Genomic DNA, 12,922 nt, shown 5'->3' with positions numbered 1-12,922 from the left:
GGGACCTGTAGTCCGCGCTCCTGGGCCGCGGGGCACGCTGGGCCTCGTAGTCTCCGATGCCGCGGGCCAGAAGCAGTGCTTGCTGGGAAGGATGCCTCCTGGTTGCTAGGAAGCCGGAACCGGAGGGCGTGGAGGAGGGGCCTCTCCCCGGGGCCGCGGGCGGGGGCTGCTCCGGGCTTTCCTGTTCAGGCGGCCGAACCCGAGCCCCTCCGCGCTGTCGCGCCCGTGTCCCTCTGGGGCGCCTCCCCACCCCCTACCCCACGTGCGAGCCGCCCGCAGCCGCCCGCAGCTCGGGACTCAGGCTGCAGGGTCCGCCGGCGGGCAGGCTGGTCTCTCGCGGGGTCTTCACCGGCACAACGGTGTGGACTCCCGGATTTGGGTTAACTCAGATTGTTAATATAATCAGACCCCCCCCAATTTATCCCTGAGCCACTTTGAAAAACAGTGGCAGCTCCTCAAAGGGTTAAGCGTGGAGTTACCATGTGACCCAGCACTTCCACTCCTAGATGTACACCCCACGGAAAACAGAACGAGCCCTCAAAGGGCAGGACCTAGTTTTCATCGCAACACTCCTCGTAACAGCCAAAGAGGGAGGCAACCTAACGTCCCCCTGCTGGTGAATGGATGCAAAAATGTGGTCTATCCATACAGTGGAAAGTTATTTGGCCCTAAAAGAAGAATGAAGTTCCGACACCTGCTATAACATGGGTGAACTTTGAAAACATGATGCTCAGTGGAAGAAGCCAGTCACAAAAAATATATATATGATCGGTTTACACGAAATGCCCAGAAGAGGCAAATCCATAGAGACAGAAAGATTAATGGTCACCACAGGTTGGGAAACCGAAGGGGGCACGGAAGGGGGGTGATTGCTAAAGGGTACTGGGTTTCTTTTCCAGATCGTGAAAATATTCTAAAATCGACTGTGGTGATGGTTGTGTACATCTGTGAATATACTAAAATCTGAACTGTACACTCTAAATGGGTGAATTGTATGGTATGCGAATTACACCTCAAAAAAAGCTGTCACTAATATGTATGTATGTGTATACATTGTCAATCTAAAAATAAAACTGTCAGTTATTTTGCAAGCAAAATGGAATAACTGGAATAACAACCTAGGACAAACCAGCCGCAAGAAAACCAAAGGGAAGTCCTGGGAACAGAGGGGAGGACAGTTTTTTTTATACAGGGAGGGGAAGATTTGGGGGCGGGGGGAGGCCGTTATAAACGAAAAGCCCATTGGAGTAGACCGAGAATTGGAAGTATAGTAGCTTCTCATTGGCTGGGCTGTTGCCTGCTGGCGTGGTAAATCCACCTGTTGGCTTTGCGGTTGACCTCGAGTGCTAGGCGCTGGCCTCCTGACTCCGTTCCACACGAGGTTTCCTTATATTAATTTTCACATTTCCCTCTTTTGATCAGGATCATTCTTTGAAAGCATCCTGGTCAAGAGTCAGGTTTTCAGTATTTAGTGCTTTTGTCCCTCGGTGCCAGGAAGGATCTTTCCTGGTTGTCATGTTCCACGTTGGAGGGAAAGTGCACAGCAGTTGGAAAGCACTTAAGGACACATTTGAGTAACAGGGAAGGTCAGGAGGGAGACCTCCAGGGCACTTCCTATCTCTAGTCCATATTTACCAGGATCATAAGCATTGGAGATCATGTATTGAGTACATCATTTTTTACAAAAGTTTGACAGGCAACAAAATTCAAAACTTAAAATAATCACACAAAACAGAAGTAACACTACAATTCCAAACTGTGTGATGGTGCTAAACTAGGACTCTAGGTCGGCACTTATTCTGACTTACGGGAGAAGGGTTCTCCCACAAAGGCAAACCAGGAGTCACACACGCCTCCTGGAAGTCCCCACTTGTAGCAGCAATGAAAGCAAATAGTGAATACAGCAAGAGAACGTGGAAAGAATTACTCAGGTGCATTTGGGGAGATACAGTGCAGGTATGAACATGAAGCAATAGCTGGTGAACTTTTTGGGAAAATAGCAAAATTTCAAAGATGTATTAAAACAGTGTTGTTATCTCAAAAGAACTGTTTGGAAACAAATGTTATCCAATAAGACAGCCTGTAAGGTGCAAATTCAGAGGCCATGAATTGGGATAGGAATCCAGAGCCAGATGCTAGTTCAGATGAAAGAAGACTTGTGAATTCTGAAACTTCTAACCATTCAGAAAAAACAACTGAAAAAATTAGTTTGTTACAGGATCGTGAGGCTGTTTCCCAAAGGCCATAATCAAAAAAGGTTTTCTCTTTCTCAGGGGTTTGGGAAATGCAGACAAGGACATTGTCTTTCCATGAGAGAGAAGCAGCAGCAGTGAGAAAGGGTACACAGGCCTGTCTGGACACCCTTGGGAAAGTGTCTGGTCAGAGGTCGTCCACTGCCATTCCAGGAAATCTTTTTATTTTTGTTTTAAGATTTCATTTATTTGAAAGAAAGCACACCAGTGGGGGGGCAGGGAGCAGAGGGAGAGGGACAAGCAGACTCCCCACTGAGCAGGGAGCCCAACATGGGGCTTGATCCCAGAACCCTGATCCCAGGACCCCGATCCCAGGACCCTGCGATCATGACCTGAGCCAAAGGCAGACGCTTCACCGACTGAGCCCCCCAGGTGCCCCCCAGGAAATCTTGAGTTTCAGGTCACCAGATGGCACGCAGGGCCAGTGTTTGGTGCTTTCTTCAGACGAGTACATGAATCCAAGAGTCTCATCCCTGGAGTTTGGTGGCACAAGGTTGGTTCAAAGTTCCTGATAAGGGCCTTTCCAGTGAGGTTGAAGAGAGTCTTTCTGGAGGTGTCTTTTCCCATAAACGAAATCTCCGGTTTGCAAGATATGATTACTTAAGGTCATTGTCCCCTCATTGCCTCCTGGGAGCACATGGTGAAAAGATTGCTCTACCAGAGCATGGTTATTTTTAATAGAAGCAATTAGGCCTTTACAGCATTGACCTCTATCTCCCCTTATCAACTGTGGGTGAGAGGAGGAGGGGCCAAGTGCACTGGGACGTCCTGTGACTACTTCGAAGGGGAAGAGGGTATGAGTTCCCAAGGGAGTGGACCTGAAGTTCTTTCGACCAAGGCATTTGGAGGGTCTCTACAAATTGTGCCAGTTGAGTTTAATAGTGCTGTTTGTGCATTCGAGAAGCTCTGAGGATTCAGGATGGTACGCACCATGGAAATGCTGGAAAACCATCTGAACAGCACAGACCTGTCAAAGCACCTGACGAGTAAAACGGGTTCCCTGGCCACTGTGAGTTTGAGAAGGGTTCCCAGGTAGGGATAATCTTTTCTAACAGAGTTCTAGCCACAAAAGAAGCAGTGGTCTGTCCACAAGAGAAAACATGCAAACCGTGACTAAAACATATTTATCTCCATGGGATGGGGAAACTCTGAGCTCCATTTGTGTGAATGCAAATTCTGTGCATTGTATGTCAGACAGGCAGGACAAGCAAGGTAGGCACTTTTTGTGGCCTTATTAATATTTCTCCACCAGTGTTGTTCACGAATGCTATCATTTTGCCAGTAGGTTAAATGCTTGTACAATGGTAAGTAGTGGGAATTTTAGAATTTCTGGTAGGGTTGGATTTTTATTTGGTCCAAACTGGAGTTCTCTCTCTCTCTTTTTTTTTTAATTTGACAGAGAGAGACACAGCGAGAGAGGGAAAACAAGCAGGGGGAGTGGGAGAGGGAGAAGCAGGCTTCCTGCAGACCCTGGGACCATGACCTGAGCCGAAGGCAGACGCTTAATGACTGAGCCACCCAGGCACCCCAAGTTCTCTCTAACAAAGCAACAAATATTAGATTTACAATCTTATTTTCCCCCCTCTGGGATCAATGGGTGGGCATTTCTGGTCAATTTTTCCACATTATCATGTGGGAGAACATCCTTTGGACCAGAGGTTTGGCTATTGGTCTCCTTGGGAGGAGCGTTTTTTTGTTTTGTTTTGTTTCGTTTTGGTAGAAATATCACTGGGGTGGTTTTCTTCAGCCTCCAGGGAGTTGAATCTGGAATGCCCAGGAACCTTAAAAATAACCAGAGCCACTAGCAAAAGTATGGCATTTAATAAATTTTGCACATAGGAGCCATTTTAAACTTTAGCCTCATTGGAGGTAAGGACATTCATTGTTTCCATAATATTCCAGAATCATGAATTACCCCCAAAACACAACAGCCATGGGCTTAAATGTTTGCAGTGTTTGCAGTACCAGCTGGAATAAGGGCATCTAACATAGTCTGTTGGGCTGAAGTAGCCAAAAGAAAGGTGAGTCCTGACTTCACATAAGAGTTGTACTAGCACACCCAACATGATATTTACCAATGTCATCTGTTAAATGAGAACCACCAGTAAACCATGAAAAACCTGCATTAGAGGAATTTCCTGTAAATTGCCACAAGGGTCAACATGTGATCTGTGGGGGCTTTCATCTGGATCCAAATGCGGTCCTTGTTTTGAGATGGAATGTCATGACTATCTAACCTGAGGATTTTTCTCTGGAGACCATATCCCTTTAAGGCCGAAAGTTTTGTTTTGTTTTTTTTTTAAAGATTTTATTTATTTATTTTGACAGAGAAAGACACAGCAAGAGAGGGAACACAAGCAGGCGGAGTGGGAGAGGGAGAGGGAGAAGCAGGCTTCCCGCGCAGCAGGGAGCCCGATGCGGGGCTCGATCCCAGGACCCCAGGATCATGACCTGAGCCGAAGGCAGACGCTTAACGACTGAGCCACCCAGGCGCCCCAAGGCCGAAAGTTTTAACAGGTGGATGCTGTTTCCTGTGAAGAGATTTGAGAAGGGGAGCAGAGAATGAAATCATCTATGTACCGTAACAAAGTAGAGCCTGCAGAAAACTTTCTATCATCCAAATCAGCTTTTCAGGTTTGTGAAAAGTAAGAAGGACTCAGAAACCCTGGGGCATGACTGTCCAGATGCATTGCCATTCTTCCCAAGTGAAAGCAAAAGGATGCTGGCTATTCTTATGTACCAGAATACTAAAAGATGCACCTCATAGGTCAGTTACAGTGAAAAACTTTCTTTCAGTGCAAATTAATGTCAGGAGAATGTGAGGGTTGGGAACAACAGGGTGGAGGGATAACAAGGCTATTTACTGCTCGGAGGTCCAGGACAAACCTCCATCCTTGGTTGTGGGGTTTTCTCACAGGTAGAGTAAGGATGTTACAGGGACTAGTGCAGGAGATAATGAGGCCCTGAGCCTCTCAATCCTCTGTAATGGGCTTGATGCCTTGAAGGGCTTCCTTATTTATAGGATATTCATTAATTCTGAGAAGAGGTTTTGAGGGCTCTGTTTCAATCTTTTCAGGGGGTGCACTGTGGATTCTGCCAATATCAGCTGAAGATTTTGCCCATAAAGAAGAAGGTAGCTGATCTAATAGGGACAAATGGTCAGTGTCCCCAGAATCAGCTATAATACCATCAGAGACGGAGCATAAAAAAGATACCAAAAAAAAATCACTGAATTCCCCTGGTTGTCTATTTTGATTACAATTGTCAAATTCTAGAATTATTTCCTCTTTTGGGAGAAAAAAAAGACTCTGGCATGATAGTTTTCTAAGAAATCTCAGTCCAATAAAGGAATAGAGGCAGAGGAACTAAGGCGAAAAACTAGAGTATCCCTCACAGGGCCTAGACCAAAGGGAGTAGGCTCAGAGACAGGAACCTGTTGAGGTTTGAACTATCTCAGCACTTCAAGGCAGAAGCTGTTTTATAGCAGTGGGGTTGGGCACCGAGAGTGTAGCTCCTGGGTCAATAAGGACAGAGAGAGATTCACTCCCAATCTGGAGAATGGTTTCTCAGCTGATTAAGGGGAAGGATTGGAGCCCCATCAATAGGAATTAGGAGGACACTGGGAAAGGCTGGCTGGAGTGCTCTGATCCTTTCCCAGCACCCTGGCTCTTTGTAATAGCAGCAGAAACAAGGGGGATGGGAGGCTGGTTGTTTAGGGGCCTATATTTGCTGGAGTTGAAAACTGAGAGTGGTATGGTCTTCCTTTTAGGTGACTCGTCTAGGATGCCAACGAGCTGGTTTGCCAAATTAACTAAATCCAGAGTGGACATAGTTTCCCGTTCTATCTTGCTCCTTTTAACTGAGAGAGAACAATCCCAGTTCAGCCTGTTAATATTAAGATGGACATAAATGCTACCAGGTTGGATTCAGCATCTACAGGAAGACCAGAATTGCCTTTGAAGACAATGTGGAGTCGATTGTGATACTCATGAACAGGTTCATCAGGCTTCTCTACGCAAGCCTGAATTTTGTTCCAATCAGCAGGCTTAGGAAAGGGTACTGTAATCGTTTGGTGGAGATTTCCAGAGAGTGTTCTAGCACCTTGCCAAAACTCAGGCATCTGTTTCTCTAAACCCCTTTCAGGATGCTCCCATTGGGCTGGTTTTATCCAGTGTTTGGCCTGACCCTCACCAACAAGCATGGGGACCAATTGATATAAATCTCAGAAATCAGATGAGTAAGTTTGAATAACTGTGTTACATTCTTCAGCAAATTTATGGGGTCCTCAGTCACTTTAGGAAACTCTTTCACTATGGCTCGAAATTCAGCCTTTAGTCCAGGCAACATAAGCAATTTGACGTTCATTTGGACCCCCAGCAGAGTTATCTTTAGAGGGGTAGCTATTAATAGGTTCAGGAGAAGGTGGGTGGGGAGAGGTTTGGAGGTAAAGGGAAGCTCAGCGAAAGGGTTAGAATGAGTGGTGGGTATAGGGGAAGTGGGGACAGTGCTGAGGGAAGAGGGAAATGGCACCAGAGGCGGGCCTGCGCGCAAGGTCGCCCCACCTGTCTGGAGACAAAGGAGATGGGGAGGGCAAGACTCAGAAGCTGCGTTGACTTCTTTCAGTTGTTTGCCTCTTTGCAAAGTACTATTTCTAAATTAACAAATGAACCAAAGAGGCGAACAACCTTTGAATCCTAAAAATGTTTGGAAGCCTCAAGGTACCAATTAAAATAAGCATCCAATTCAGTTTTGACAGTTTTAGAGCCATGGTTGTCCGATTGAGTTGTGAGAAAAGTAAATTTGGGGAGACGGAAAGTTCCCCATAATGGCCATTGAAGTTGTAAATTACTTTCGGTTGAGTCAGTCCATTTAGTTAAGAGTGCACATGAGGAGGGACCACAGTTTTGACACATAGAACAGGCTGGGGTCCCAGAAATGTGGGAGGGTAGGGGCAGGGGCGTCCTCAAAGCATTTTGATCACTAGGATCCCATTTCCCAGAGGCTTTTCTCTAGAGGGAAGAAAAAAATTTCTAAACAGCACAGTTCCAGTAGGAACAGCCTGGCTCTAGAGAGGAGTCAGACCAAAGGCCAAACGAGTACTCTGAGAAAGGACAAAGCCTTAAAAAGGTCTTGAATAAAGCCTGGAGAGCTGAAAGCACAGAGAGTGAAGCTCAAGTCCCAGAGAAAACTTACCCTCAAACCCCAGGGTCAGAGAGAAAGCTGCAAGCCCGACTGGGTCTGTGGTTACTGGCGCCTGTTGGTTTGCTCACCAGCCTCAAAGTCTCTGAAGGTAGCCCCCTGCATCCCCTTCTGACACCAGTGATGTTTTCCTTAAAAATAAAACTGCCAGTGGGCGCCTGGGTGGCTCAGTTGGTTAAGCGACTGCCTTCAGCTCAGGTCATGATCCCAGGGTCCTGGGATCGAGCCCCGCATCGGGCTCCCGGCTCAGCGGGAAGCCTGCTTCTCCCTCTCCCACTCCCCCTGCTTGTGTTCCCTCTCTCGCTGTGTCTCTCTCTGTCAAATAAATAAATAAAATCTTAAAAAAATAAAATAAAACTGCCAGTTATTTTACCAGCGAAATGGGCTTATTCAGAAATAGTAGAAAAACGCAATTTGGGAGGAGCAAGCTATGACAAAACCATAGACAATTCCCTAGGACGGAGGAGAGAAACGCTCTTTTATAGAGCAAGGGAGGGAGTTGGGGGGGCTGTTGTAAACTAGGAGTCCGCGGGAGTGAACTGGGAGCTGGAAGTGTGGCTTCTCATTGGCTGCGCTCTGACTAGCTCTCATTGGCTGGGATCTGCTCTAATTGGCTGAGCTGTGACTGGCTCTCATTGGCTGGGCTGTGCTCTCAACGGCGGGGCTGTGACTAGCTCTCATTGGCTGAGCTATGACTAGCTCTCATTGGCTGGGGTCTGATCTCATTGGCTGAGCTGTGACTGGCTCTCAGCTGTGGTCTCATTGGCTGGGCTCTGCTCTCGTTGGCTGGGCCGTGCTCTTAGTGGCTGGGCTGCGACTAGCTCTTATTGGCTGAGCTCTGACTAGCTCTCATTGGCTGGGCTCTGCTCTTATTGGCTGGGCTGTCCGGATGGGAGGACCCCCTCCTGCCTCCGTGGGCGCAGTGCACCCTGGGGTTCTTCCCGCTGGGAATGCAGAGGGCTGCGAGGAGGAAGTGGTGGGCGGGAGAGCTCCCCCTGCTGGCCTCCACTGCGTGTTGGTGAGGTTTCCTTTATATTTAAATAGAAATATATTTACCTGGTTCTCCCTGCCAGGCCAACCCACCCAAGCATGGGTCAGTCCCTGATCACTATGTCGAACCTCCCAAGAGGCCAGGCACCAATAAATGTGCCAGGAAATGCTGGCCCCAGGAGGTGTGCTCTCTGGCTTGTGGAACGGAATAAAGGAGACCTCGTGTAAGGTTCCTCAAAAAGTTGAAAATAGAGCTACCCTACGACCCAGCAATTGCACTACTGGGTATTTACCCCAAGGATACAAACGTAGTGATCCGAAGGGGCACGTGCACCCCAGTGTTTATAGCAGCAATGTCCACAATAGCCAAACTGTGGAAAGAGCCTAGATGTCCACGGACAAATGAATAGATACAGAAGATGCGGTATAGATATACAATGTAATATTACTCAGCCATCAAAAAATGAAATCTTGCCATCTGCAACGATGTGGACGGAACTAGAGGGTATTATGCTAAGTGAAATAAGTCAATCAGAGAAAGACAATTATCATATGATCTCACTCATATGTGGAATTTGAGAAACAAGGCAGAAGATCTTAGGGGAAGAGAGGAAAAAAACAGAAGAAGAAACCAGAGAGGGAGACAAACTATAAGAGACTCTTAATCTCAGGAAACTGAGGGTCGCTTGAGTGGAGGGGGGTAGGAGGGATGGGGTGCCTGGGTGGTGGACATTGGGGAGGGTATGTGCTACGGTGAGCGCCGTGAATTGTGTAAGACTGATGGATCACAGACCTGTACCTCTGAAACAAATAATACATTATATGTTAATTAAAAAAAAAAAAAAAGGAGACCTGGTGTAGAATGGAGTCAGGAGGTCAGCAGGCAGAGTGCTCATGCCCAGCCCTAGCTGTCAACTGCAGAGCCAACAGAAAGAGACACACCTTGCAGGTGGATACTACTTCACAGCCCCAGCAGGAGGAGACAAGATTTCCTCGAGCCAGGCAGTTGCCCAGCCAATGAGGAGCCACCACACATGTAGCTCCCAGTTTGCTCCCGTGGACTACAACAGCCCCCTAACCACCACCTTCCTCTCTAAGAGTTTTGCTCTCCTTTGTTCTGGGGACTTGCCTATGGTTTTGCTGTAGCTTGTTTGTCCCAGATTATAATTCTCTGCTCGGCCCAAATAAACTCATTTTGCTGGTGAAATAGCTGACAGTTTTATTTTTAAGGTTAACCAGCCTTCCAGGGCCTGGCTGCTGCCCAGCCCTGGGGCCACTCCACACCCGAGGCCCTGACCCCACCCACGTGGGCCTGGGCTGCCAAGTTCACTGTGGCCACCCGTCAAGTGGGTGGGCAAGTGAGGATAAATGAGGCCGGAGAGCACGGCCAGGGCTGCACCTTGGTCTCCATCCTGAAGGCCACAGGGAGGCATGATGAGGTCAGGGCCACCTGGCTGCATTGTGGGTGAGCTAAAACCGTGGCGCCACTGCACTGGCTGACACATTGGGACTTGCTTTGTCCAGGGAAGTAATGCTGGACCCCAGTGCCTAGCCCGGGCCAGCTCCTGCCCACCCCTTCTTTCCAGCAAGCACCCCATAGGCCAGGTCCTCATCTTGCCCTGGGGGCCCAGAGCCATCCTTCAGGACCTCTCTTCTCCGCCCCCGTTGGTGGCACTCACATTCCCAGTGCCGCCCTGCCACTGTTGCTTCCTGGGTATGGGTGTTTCTCCTAAACTGCTGAGGGCCACCCCTTCCTGCACGGAGAGGGCCACCGCCTCACCAGGGCACAGAAGCTGGACAGGACAGGGCTGGCCAGGGGCAGGCCAGATCCCATGAGCCTGTCCTGGGAGTGTGGAGGAGGCGGGGGAGGAGGGTCGAGCTGGGAGAGGGCCCATTATGGGTGGGGCCAGAGTGGAACTGGGCATGGGCTGGGCCGGATCCCCATCAGGTGCCCTCTGCCCTGTGCGCAGACCACATGTTAGTTAACAATTGCCACCAAGCTCTGGCCACATGCCAGTGAGAGTTACAAATGCTAACTATTGTGACCTTCACACCCCCTTGGGTTCTATTTTTAATCTCTGGCTGAGAGACTAAGACAGTGAGGCACAGAATGGTTGGTGACATTCCCCCCCCGCCCCGACCCCGCCCCGGCTCCTTCTTCCCCAATGGAACCTAGAGCTTCTCCTCTGACCCCCCCCCCCAATACTCTGCAAGGAGCATTCCACCTGCAGCTTTGCACTTGGGGCCTGATATGGTCTCACCTCCACCAGGCCCCTGTCTCGACCACTACCCTTCATTCCAGCTGCAGCCTTGCTCAACCGCTCCCTTCAGACACGCGTGGCATAGCTCGGTACGCCACAGGACTTGGGGACATGGTCCCTGACCTGGTGCCTGGGACTTGCCCTTTCTGGGGAAGGGTGCAGAGGCTCTGACCCCTTCCTCAGCCACAGAGGTGATTGCCTGAGGCCCCAGGGCTCTAGGGGCTGTAAAGGCGGCCCGTTCTGGCCTTCCTCAGGAATAGTAAGCACACCTGAGAGCCGAAGATCTGGGTTGAAGCTTCCATGGGTGTGTCTTAGCCTCAGACCCCAAGGCTTCCCTAGCCTGCGGGACTCACACTCCTGGTGGTAAACAGTGAAAATACTAACAGCCGTGCTTTCTTAAAATGTCCTTGCAGGGAAGGGAGAGAAAGCTGTGGGTTTCTAAAGGAACAACAACAGTTGTTTCTGCTGCTGAGTTTGTCAAGGTGAGTGGATTCCGGAGAACTCTGCCACCTGCAGTTTTTTTTCCCAGGGCTGGTGGAGGGTTTGGGGGCTGCTGTGCTGTCAGCTCAGGTGGGAGTGGCTCTCTGCTCCTTAAGACAGAAAACATTTAAGGCCCAGAGGTGTTGGGGGGCAGCATTTGGGAGACAGAATTGTCCCTGGGGTGAGGACATCAGGGGCTGGGGTCCCCACCCTGAAACCCTGGTATGACAGGCAAGGACCAGCCTCTGGCAAACCCCAGGAGCAGAGGCCCAGCCTGGGAAAGAATCTGCCCTGCAGGGGCCTGAGCACAAGGAGGTCTGCCACCCTAGACGGGCTGTCAGCCAGAGAGGCCAGAAGGGGCTGGGGGTATCTGGGACCAGCCCAGAGAGAACATGGGAGGCTGACCTGGCTGTGAGCCTCTGAGAAGTATCCTCAGTGAGACTTTGAGTGTCTTTGGGCCACACCTGATACGGGAAACAAAGACAGAAGGAAATATAGATAAAATTAAGTGTCCTTGTAACCTGTAGTCCATTGACATATACCTGAGACAGGCAGCTTATAACATTCCTCCGAGGTCTCGAGTTTTCTTTAACAAACCAAAGTCCTTTGGGAACTTTCTTCCTCTTTACTTCTTCCACCCCAAGATAGAGAATCACTTGCTCCGCATAATCCCAGGGCAGCAGGGGCAGTAGCTCCTCCTGTCCATAGGCCTGTCCCTGTGCTTTAGTGAGACGTCTTGGCCGTTGGCTCTAGACCCCACCAACAACAACATTCCAAAACTGCATCACACCCAGGCCATTGGGGTAGGGAGGACAGATTCCCAAGGTGAAGACAAGGATACTTGTTCCTGCTTCGCCTGCTTGCAGGTTTTCACCTGGGGCACTCCTGATGGCTTTGTCACCCTGACCTCCACAGGGTGGCCACCAGCCCCCCAGTTAGAAGGAGTCTGAGGCAGCCTTGGAGACAGCAGGGATGGGCGGCTGCCTCCACTTTGCCCTCAGAGAGAGAACGACAGGTGGGCAGGGTGCTCTGGAGCTCGGAGGAGGAAGGAAAAGGGATCTGGGTCCAGGATCCACAGGGGAAGAGCAGGAGGCCCATGCAGGCCCCGTTGTCTCCCCAAGACAGGGCAGGGTCAGCTCTGCCAGCAGCTGGGGTGGCCACCCTGCCTGCAAAGGGCTGATCCGCTGTATGGCAGCTTTTTCAGACGATGCATTCAAGACCAAGGCCAAGAGGAAGGCTGAGCCTGGGGAAATTGAGTCCATAATAGTAGATTTTAGTATCATCATAAAATAAATTTAATAATTAGGTTCATAAAAGTGATGTGTGTGTTGTAGAAAATTTGAAGAAAGCAAACGGAGAGAAGAAAAGCATAATCTCACCATCCACAGCTCACATCATTAAGCAGATATGAGCATAAATATTAAATCCAATCTTCAGTATTTTAATACATTTTAACTTAGTTGAGACAACAAAATGTATACATGTTTGCAATCTGTGTTTCTTCACTTAGCAGTATAACATAAGCATTTTCCTATACTCTCATCACTCTTGGAAAGCATAATATTGTATGGCTGCTCAACCAGCATATGGATATACCATGTTTGCTCAGACATTTCCCTATTGTTGAGCATCTAAGTGGCTTTTAATTTTTGCCTCAAAGGACATATTTATACACATTTTCATTATTTTTTTCCTTAGGATAGTTAGGACCAAATCATAAACAGTTTTAAGCCTTCTCAT

The sequence above is a fragment of the Mirounga angustirostris genome, unplaced genomic scaffold (assembly GCF_029215605.1).
Source record: "Mirounga angustirostris isolate CCGP_5_RB_7025 unplaced genomic scaffold, mMirAng1.0.hap1 SCAF_13, whole genome shotgun sequence".
Taxonomy (NCBI): domain Eukaryota; kingdom Metazoa; phylum Chordata; class Mammalia; order Carnivora; family Phocidae; genus Mirounga; species Mirounga angustirostris.
Note: the sequence above shows the minus strand (reverse complement) of the source record.